Source organism: Monodon monoceros, unplaced genomic scaffold (assembly GCF_005190385.1).
Source record: "Monodon monoceros isolate NGI ecotype Baffin Bay Population unplaced genomic scaffold, NGI_Narwhal_1 Super_Scaffold_22, whole genome shotgun sequence".
Taxonomy (NCBI): Eukaryota; Metazoa; Chordata; class Mammalia; order Artiodactyla; family Monodontidae; genus Monodon; species Monodon monoceros.
In genome coordinates, this window is record NW_021703779.1 from 53,991,482 (window position 1) to 54,001,703 (window position 10,222).

Consider the following 10,222-nt stretch of genomic DNA (forward strand, 5'->3'; position numbering starts at 1 on the left):
GGTGTATGATCCTTTTAATATACTGTTGGATTCTGTTTGCTAGTATTTTGTTGAGGATTTTTGCATCTGTGTTCATCACTGATATTGGCCTCTAGTGTTCTTTCTTTGTGACATCCTTGTCTGGTTTGGGTATCAAGGTGATGGTGGCCTCGTAGAATGAATTTGGGAGTGTTCCTCCCTCTACTATATTTTGGAAGACTTTGAGAAGTATAGGTGTTGGCTGTTCTCAAGTATTTGAAAGAATTCGCCTGTGAAGCCACCTGGTCCTGGGCTTTTTTTTGTTGGAAGATTTTTAATCACAGTTTCAATTTCAGTGCTTGTGATTGGTCTGTTCATATTTTCTATTTTTTCCTGATTCAGTCTTGGCAGGTTGTGTATTTCTATGAATTTGTCCATTTCTTCCAGGTTGTCCATTTTATTGGCATAGTGTTGCTTGTAGTAACCTCTCATGATCTTTTGTATTTCTGCAGTGTCAGTTGTTACTTGTCCTTTTTCATTTCTAATTCTACTGATTTGAGTCTTCTCCTTTTTTTTCTTGATGAGGCTGGCTAATGGTTTATCAATTTTGTTTATCTTCTCAAAGAACCAGCTTTTAGTTTTATTGATCTTTGCTATCATTTCCTTCATTTATTTTGCATTTATTTCTGATCTGATCTTTATGATTTCTTTCCTTCTGATAACTTTGGGGTTTTCTTTGTTCTTCTTTTTCTAATTACTTTAGGTGTAAGGTTCGGTTTTTTATTTGAGTTGTTTCATGTTTCTTAAGGTAGGATTTTATTGCTATAACCTTCCCTCTTAGAACTGCTTTTGCTACATCCCATAGGTTTTGGCACGTGTGTCTCCATTTTCATTTGTTCCTAGGTATTTTTTGATTTCATCTTTAATTTCTTAAGCAATCACTTCGTTATTAAGTAGTGTATTGTTTACCCTTCATGTGTTTGTATTTTTTTACAGATCTTTTCCTGTAATTGATATCTAGTCTCATAGCATTGTTGTCGGAAAAGGTACTTGATACAATTTCAATTTTCTTAAATTTACCAAGGCTTCATTTGTGACCCAAGATATGATCTAGACTGGAGAATGTTCCGTGGGCACTTGAGAAAAATGTGTGTTCTGTGGTTTTTGGATGGAATGTCTTATAAATATCAATTAACTCCATCTCGTTTAATGTATCATTTAAAGCTTGTGTTTCCTTATTTATTTTCATTTTGAATGATCTGTCCATTGGTGAAAGTGTGGTGTGAAAGTCCCCTACTATGAATGTGTTACTGTCGATTTCCCATTTTATGGCTGTTAGTATTTGCGTTATGTATTGAGGTGCTCTTATGTTGGGTGCATAAATATCTATAATTGTTATATCTTCTTCTTGGATCGATCCCTTGATCATTATGTAGTGTCCTTCTTTGTCTCTTCTAATAGTGTTTATTTTAAAGTCTATTTTGTCTGATATGAGAATTGCTACTCCAGCTTTCTTTTGGTTTCCATTTGCATGGAATATGTTTTTCCATCCCCTTACTTTTAGTCTGTATGTGTCTCTAGGTTTGAAGCCGGTCTCTTGTAGACAGCATATATAAGGGTCTTGTTTTTGTATCCATTCAGCCAATGTGTGTCTTTTGGTGGAAGCATTTAGTCCATTTACATTTAAGGCAATTATCGATATGTATGTTCCTATTCCCATTTTCTTAATAGCTTTGGGTTTGTTATTGTAGGTCATTTCCTTCTCTTGTGTTTCTTGCCTATAGTAGTTCCTTCAGCATTTGTTGTGAAGTTGGTTTGGTGGTGCTGAACTCTCTCAGCTTTTGCTTGTCTGTAAAGTTTTTAATTTCTCCATCAAATCTGAATGAGATCTTTGCTGGGTAGAATAATCTTGTTTGCAGGTTTTTCTCCTTCTCACTTTAAATATGTCCTGCCAGTCCCTTCTGGCTTGCAGAGTTTCTGCTGAAAGATCAGCTGTTAACCTTAAGGGGATTCCCTTGTGTATTATTTGTTGTTTTTCCCTTGCTGCTTTAATATGTTTTCTTTGTATTTAATTTTTGACAGTTTAATTAATATAGGTTTAGCGTATATTCCTTGGATTTATCCTCTATGGGACTCTCTGTGCTTCCTGGATTTGATTAACTATTTCCTTTCTCATATTAGGGATGTTTTCAGCTATAATATCTTCAAATATTTTCTCAATCCCTTTCTTTGTTTTTTATTCTTCTGGAACCCCTATAATTCGATTGTTGTTGTGTTTAATGTTGTCCCAGAGATCTCTGAGACTGTCTTCCATTCTTTTCATTCTTTTTTCTTTTTTCTGCTGTGCAGTAATTATTTCCACTATTTTATCTTACAGGTCACTTATCTGTTCTTCTGCCTCAGTTATTCTGCTATTCATCCCATCTACAGTATTTTTAATTTCATTTATTGTGTGTTCATCTTTGTTTGTTTCATCTTTAGTTCTTATAGATCCTTGTTAAATGTTTCTTGCATTTTGTCTATTCCATTTCCAAGATTTTGGATCACCTTTACTATCATTATTCTGAATTGTTTTTCAAGTTGACTGCCTATTTCCTCTTCATTTGTTAGGTCTGGTGGGTTTTTTTTCTTGCTCTTTCATCTGCTGCGTGTGTTTCTGTTCTCACTATGCTTATGTTACTGTTTTTGGTGTCTCCTTTTTGCAGGCTGGAAGTTCATAGTTCCTGTTGTTTTTGGTGTCTGTCCCCAGTGGCTCAGGCTGGTTCAGTGGGTTGTGTAAGCTTCCTGGTGGAGGGGACTAGTGCCTGTGTTCTGGTGGATGAGACGGAATCTTGTCTTTCGCTGGGCAGGTCCACGTGTGATGGTGTGTTTGGGGGTGTCTGTGGACTTATGATTTTAGGCAGACTCTCTGTTAATGGGTGGGTTTGTGTTCCTGTCTTGCTAGTTGTCTGGCAGAGGGTGTCCACACTGTAGCTTGGTGTTCATTGACTGAAGCTGAGTGCTGGATTTGAGTTGGAGATCTCTGGGATATTTTCGCCATTTGATATTATGTGGAGCTGGGAGGTGTCTTGTGGACCAGTGTCCTGAAGTTAGCTCTCTCACCTTAGAGTCACATCACTGACTCCTGGCTGCAGCAACAAAAGCCTTTCAGCCACACGGCTCAGAATAAAAGGGATAAAATGTAGGAAGAAAGAATTAGTAGAAGTAGAAGGAAAGAGAGAAAGAAAGAAAGAGAGAAGGAAAGAAGGAAAGAAAGAAAGAAAGGAGGGAGGGAGGGAGTGAGGGACGGAAGAAGGAAGGAAGGAAGGAGGGAAGGAAGTAAAAAAAGAAAGAAAGAAGATAAGGTAAAACAAAATAAAGTACTATAAAATGTAATAAAGTTATTAAAATAAATCAATTATTAAGAAAAAAAAAGAGGTGGATAGAAGCCTAGGACAAATGTTGGAAGCAAAGCTATACAGACAAAATCTCACACAGAAACATACATAGGGCTTCCCTCGTGGTTCAGTGGTTGAGAGTACGCCTGCCGATTTAGGGGGCATGGGTTCGTGCCCCAGTCCGGGAAGATCCCACATGCCATGGAGTGGCTGGGCCCGTGAGCCATGGACACTGAGCCTGCACATCCGGAGCCTGTGCTCCACAATGGGAGAGGCCACAACAGTGAGAGGCCTGTGTACCACACACACACACAAAAAAAGCATACACATACACACTCACAGAAAGGAAAAGGGGAAAAAATCATAAACCTTGCTCTCAAAGTCCACCTCCTCAATTTGGGATGATTCATTGTCTAAAGGAGGGAAGGAAGGAAAGAAAGAAAGGAAGAAAGAAGATAAAGTATAATACAATAGTTATTAAAATAAAAAATAATTATTATGAAGAAAAAATTTTAAAAAAATGGACAGAGAGAACCGTAGGACAAATGGTGGAAACAAAGCTCTACAGACAGAATATCACACAGAAGCACACACAAACACACTCACAAAAAGAGGAAAAAGGGAAAAAAATTTTAAATGTTGCTCTCAAAGTTCACCTCCTCAATTTGGGATGATTGTGGAGGTTTAATCCGCTACTTCTGAGGCTGCTGGGAGAGATTTCCCTTTCTCTTCTTTATTCTCACAGCTCTCAGGGGCTCATCTTTGGATTTGGCCCCACCTCTGCGTGTAGGTGGCCAGAGGGCGTCTGTTCTTCGCTCAGAAAGGACGGGTTTAAAGGAACAGCTGCTTCCGGGACACTGGCTCACTCAGGCCAGTGGGGAAGGAGGGGCTCCGAGTGCGGGATTTGCCTGTGGCAGCAGAGGTCGGCGTGATGTTGCATCAGCCTGAGGGGCACCGTGCGTTCACTTGGGGAAGTTGTCCCAGGATCCCGGGACCCTGGCAGTGGCAGGCTGCACAGACTACCCGGAAGGAGTGTGTGGATAGTGACCTGTGCTCGCACACATGTTTCTTGTTGACAGCAGCAGCAGACTTAGCATCTCATGCCCGTCTCTGGTGTCCACACTTTTAGCCATGGCTCACGTCCGTCTCTGGAGCTCCTTTAAGCAATGGTCTTCATCCCCTCTCCTCGCGCACCAGGAAACAAAGAGGGAAGAAAAAGTCTCTTGCCTCTTCGGCAGGTCCAGGTATTTCCCCAGGCTCCCTCCCAGCTAGCTGTGGTGCACTAACACCCTGCAGGCTGTGTTCATGTCACCAACACCTGTCCTCTCCCTGTGCCCGAGCCTCAGCACCCTGCCCCGCCCACCCTGGCAGGTGAGCAGACAAGCCTCTTGGGCTGGTGAATGCTGCTTGGCACCAATCCGTTGTGTGGGAATCTCTCTGCTTTTCCCTCCACACCCCTGTTGCTGTGCTCTCCTTCAGGCTCTGAAGCTTTCCTCCTCTGCCACCCACAGTCTCCACCTGCGAATGGGCTTCCTAGTGTGTGGAAACCTTTTCTCCTTCACAGCTCCCTCTCACTGGTGCAGGTCCCGTCCCTATCCTTTTGTCTCTATTCTTTTTTCTTTTGCCCTACCCAGGTACGTGGGGAGTTTCTTGCCTTTTGGGAAGTCTGAGGTCTTCTGCCAGCATTCAGTAGGTGTTCTGTAGGAGTGGTTCCACTTGTAGAAATTCTGGTGTATCTGTGGGGAGGAAGTTGATCTCCGTGTCTTACTCTTCCCGCCCCCTCTTCCTCTTTTGGTGAGTGTTTATGTGTATGCTTCTGTGTGAGCATTTTTCTGTATAGCTTTGCTTCAACCATTTGTCCTAGGGTTCTATCCATTCATTTATTTTTTCTTTTTTTTTCTATTTTTGTAACTATATTTTATTTTAATAACTTTATTATGTTTTATCTTATTTTATTTTACTTTATCTTTTAATTCTTTCTTTTTTTCCTTCCTTCCTCCCTCCCTCTTTCCCTCCCTCCTTTCTTTCTTTCTTTCATTCTTTCTTTCTTTCTTTCTTTCAACTTCTACTAATTCTTTCCTTCTACATTTTCTCCATTTTATTCTGAGCCATGTGGATGAAAGGCTCTTGGTGCTGCAGCTATGAGTCAGTGCTGTGCCTCTGAGGTGGGAGAGCCAACTTCAGGACCCAGGTCCACAAGAGACTTCCCAGCTCCACATAATATCAAACAGCGAAAATCTCACAGAGATCTCCATCTCAGCTCCAACACCCAGCTTCAGTCAATGAACAGCAAGCTACAGTGCTGCACACCCTATACCAAACAACTAGCAAGACAGGAACACAACCCCAGCCATTAGCAGACAGGCTGCATAAAATCATAATAAGTCCACAGACACCCCAGAACACACCATCACACGTGGACCTGCCCAGCAGAAAGACAAGATCCAGCCTCATCCACCAGAACACAGCCACTAGTCCCCTCCACCAGGAAGCCTACACAACCCACTGAACCAAGCTTAGCCACTGGGGACAGACACCAAAAACAACGGGAATTACTAACCAGCAGCCTACAAGAAGGAGACACTGAACACAGTAAGATAAGCAAAATGAGAAGACAGAAAAACATACAGCAGATGAAGGAGCAAGATAAAAACCCACCAGACCTAAAAAATGAAGAGGAAATAGGCAGTATACCTGAAAAAGAATTCAGAATAATGATAGTAAAGGTGATCCAAAATCTTGGAAATAGAATAGACAAAATGAAAGGAACATTTAACAAGGACCTAGAAGAAATAGAGATGAAACAAACAAAGATGAACAACAAAATAAATGAAAGTAAAAATACTCTACATAGGATCAATAGCAGAAAAAGTGAGGCAGAAGAACGGATAAGTGACCTGGAAGATAAAAGAGTGGAAATAACTCTTGCAGAGTGGAATAAAGAAAACAGAATGAAAAGAACAGAGGACAGTCTCAGAGACCTCTGGGACAACATTAAACACACTAACATTCGAATTATAGCAGTTCCAGAAGAAGAAGAGAAAAAGAAAGGGACTGAGAAAATATTTGAAGAGATTACAGTTGAGAACTTCCCTTATATGGGAAAGGAAATAGTTAATCAAGTCCAGGAAGCACAGAGAGTCCCATACATGATAAATCCAAGGAAAAATTTGCCAAGGCACATATTAATCAAACTGTTAAAAATTAAATACAAAGAAAACATATTAAAAGCAGCAAGGGAAAAACAACAAATAACGCCCAAGGGAATCCCCATAAGGTTAACAGCTGACCCCTCAGCAGAATCTCTGCAAGCCAGAAGGGACTGGCAGGACATCTTTAAAGTGATGAAGGAGAAAAATCTGCAACCAAGATTACTCTACCCAGCAAGAATCTCATTCAGATTTGATTTAGAAATTAAAACCTTTACAGACAAGCAAAAGCTGAGAGAGTTCAGCACCACAAAACAGGCTTTACAACAAATTCTAAAGGAACTTCTTTAGGTAAGAAACATTAAGGAAGGAAATGACCTACAATAACGAACCCAAAACAATTAAGAAAATGGTAATACCAACATACATATCGATAATTACCTTAAAAGATAATAGACTAAATGCTCCCACCAAAAGACATAGATTGGCTGAATGTATATAAAAACAAGACCCATATATATGCTGTCTACAAGAGACCCACTTCAGACCTAGAGACGCATACAGGCTAAAAGTAAGGAGATGGAAAAAGATATTCCATGCAAATGGAAAGCAAAAGAAAGCTGGAGTAGCAATTCTCATATCAAACAAAATAGACTTTAATACGCAGACTATTAGAAGAGACAAAGAAGGACACTACATAATGATCAAGGTATCGATATAAGAAGATATAACAATTATAAATATGTATGCACCCAACATAGGAGCACCTCAATACATAAGGCAAATACTAACAGCCATAAAAGGGGAAATCGACAGTAACACATTCATAGTAGGGGACTTTAACACCCCACTTTCACCAATGGACAGATCATCAAAAATGAAAATAAATATGGTAACACAAGCTTTAAATGATACATTAAACAAGATGGACTTAATCGATATTTATAGGACATTCCACCCAAAAACAACAGAATATACATTTTTCTCAAGTGCTCTTGGAATATTCTCCAGGATAGATCATATCTTGGGTCACAAATCAAGCCTTGGTAAGTTTAAGAATTTGAAATTGTATCAAGTATCTTTTCTGACCACAGCGCTATGAGACTAGATATCAATTACAGGAAAATATCTGTATAAAATACAAACATATGGAGGCTAAACAATGCACTACATAATAACGAAGTGATCACTGAGGAAATTCAAGAGGAAATAAAAAAATACCTAGAAAAAAATGACAATGGAGACACGATGACCCAAAATTTTTGGGATGCAGCAAAAGCAGTTCTAAGAGTGAAGTTTATAGGAATACAATCCTATGTTAAGAAACAGGAAACATCTGGAATAAACAGCGTAACCTTTCACTGAAAGCAATTAGAGAAAGAAGAACTAAAAACCCCCAAAGTTAGGAGAAGGAAAGAAGTCATAAAAATCAGATCAGAAATAAATGGAAAAGAAATGAAGGAAACGGTAGCAAATATCAACAAAACTACAAGCTGGTTCTTTGAGAAGATAAACATTATTGATTAAACATTAGCCAGACTCATCAAGAAAAATGGGAGAAGACTCAAATCAATAGAATTAGAAAAGAAAAAGGAGAACTAACAACTGATACTGCAGAAATACAAAAGATCAAGAGATATTACTACAAGCAACTCTATGCCAATAAAATGGACAATCTGGAAGAAATGGAGAAATTCTTATAAAGGCACAACCTGCCAAGATTGAATAAAGAAGAAATGCGAAATATGAACACACCAATCACAAGCACTGAAATTGAAACTGATTAAAAATCTTCCAACAAAAAAAGCCCAGGGTCAGATGGCTTCACAGGCGAATTCTATCAAACATTTAGAGAAGAGCTAACACCTATCCTTCTCAAACTCTTCCAAAATATAGCAGAGGGAGGAACACTCCAAAACTCATTCCACGAGGCCACCATCACCTTGATACTAAAACCAGGCAAGGATATCACAAAGAAAGAAAACTACAGGCCAATATCACTGATGAACATAGATGCAAAAATCTTCAACAAAATACTAGCAAACAGAATCCAACAGCACATTCAAAGGATAATACACCACGATCAAGGGGGGTATATTCCAGGAGTGCAAGGATTCTTCAATATACGCAAATCAATCAATGTGATACACCATATTAACGAATTGAAAGAGAAAAATCACATGATCATCTCAATAGATGCAGAGAAACTTTCGACAATATTCAACACCCATTGATGATAAAAAACCCTTCAGAAAGTAGGCATAGAGGGAACTTTTCTCAACATAATAAAGGCCATATATGACAAACCCACAGCCAACATCGTCCTCAATGGTGAAAAACTGAAAGCATTTCCACTAAGATCAGTAACAAGACAAGTTTGCCCACTCTCATCAGTCTTATTCAACATAGATTTGGAAGTTTTAACCACAGCAGTCAGAGCAGAAAAGGAAATAAAAGGAATCCAAATTGGAAAAGAAGTAAAGCTGTCACTGTTTGCAGATGACATGATACTATACATAGACAATCCTAAAGATGCTATGAGAAAACTACTACAGTTAATCAATGAATTTGGAAAAGTAGCAGAATACAAAATTAATGCACAGAAATCTCGAGCATTCCTACACACTAATGATGAAAATTCTGAAAGTGAAATTAAGAAAACACTCCCATTTACCATTGCAACAAAAAGAATAAAATATCTAGGAATAAACCTACCAAAGGAGACAAAAGACCTGTATGCAGAAAATTATAAGACACTGATGAAAGAAATTAAAGATGATACAAATAGATGGAGAGATATACCATGTTCTTGGACTGGAAGAATCAACATTGTGAAAATGACTCTACTCCTCAAAGCAATCTACAGATTCAATGCAATCCCTATCAAACTACCACTGGCATGTTTCACAGAAGTAGAAGAAAATAATTCACAATTTGTATGGAAGCACAAAAGACCCCGAATAGCCAAAGCAATCTTGAGAACGAAAAACGGAGCTGGAGGAATCAGGCTCCCTGACTTCAGACTACAAAGCTACAGTAATCAAGACCGTATGGTACTGGCACAAAAACAGAAAGATAGATCAATGGAACAGGATAGAAAGCCCAGAGATAAACCCACGCATATATGGACACCTTATGTTTGATAAAGGAGGCAGGAATATACAGTGGAGAAAGGACAGCCTCTTCAATAAGTGGTGCTGGGGAAACTGGACAGGTACATGTAAAAGTATGAGATTAAATCACTCCCTAACACCATACACAAAAATAAGCTCAAAATGGATTAAAGAACTAAATGTAATGCCAGAAACTATCTAACTGTTCGAGGAAAACATAGGTGGAACGTTCTATAACATAAATCACAGGAAGATCCTTTTTGACCCACCTCCTAGAGAAATGGAAATAAAAACAAAAATAAACAAATGGGACCTAGTGAAACTTCAAAGCTTTTGCACAGCAAAGGAAACCATAAACAAGACCAAAAGAGAACCCTCAGAAGGGGAGAAAATATTTGGAAATTAAGCAACTGACAAAAGATTAATCTCCAAAATTTATAAGCAGCTCATGCAGCTCAATAACAAAAAAACAAACAACCCAATCCAAAAATGGGCAGAAGACCTAAGTAGACATTTCTCCAAAGAAGACATACAGAGTGCCAACAAACACATGAAAGAATGCTCAACATCATTAATCATTAGAGAAATGCAAATCAAAACTACAATGAGATATCATCTCACACCA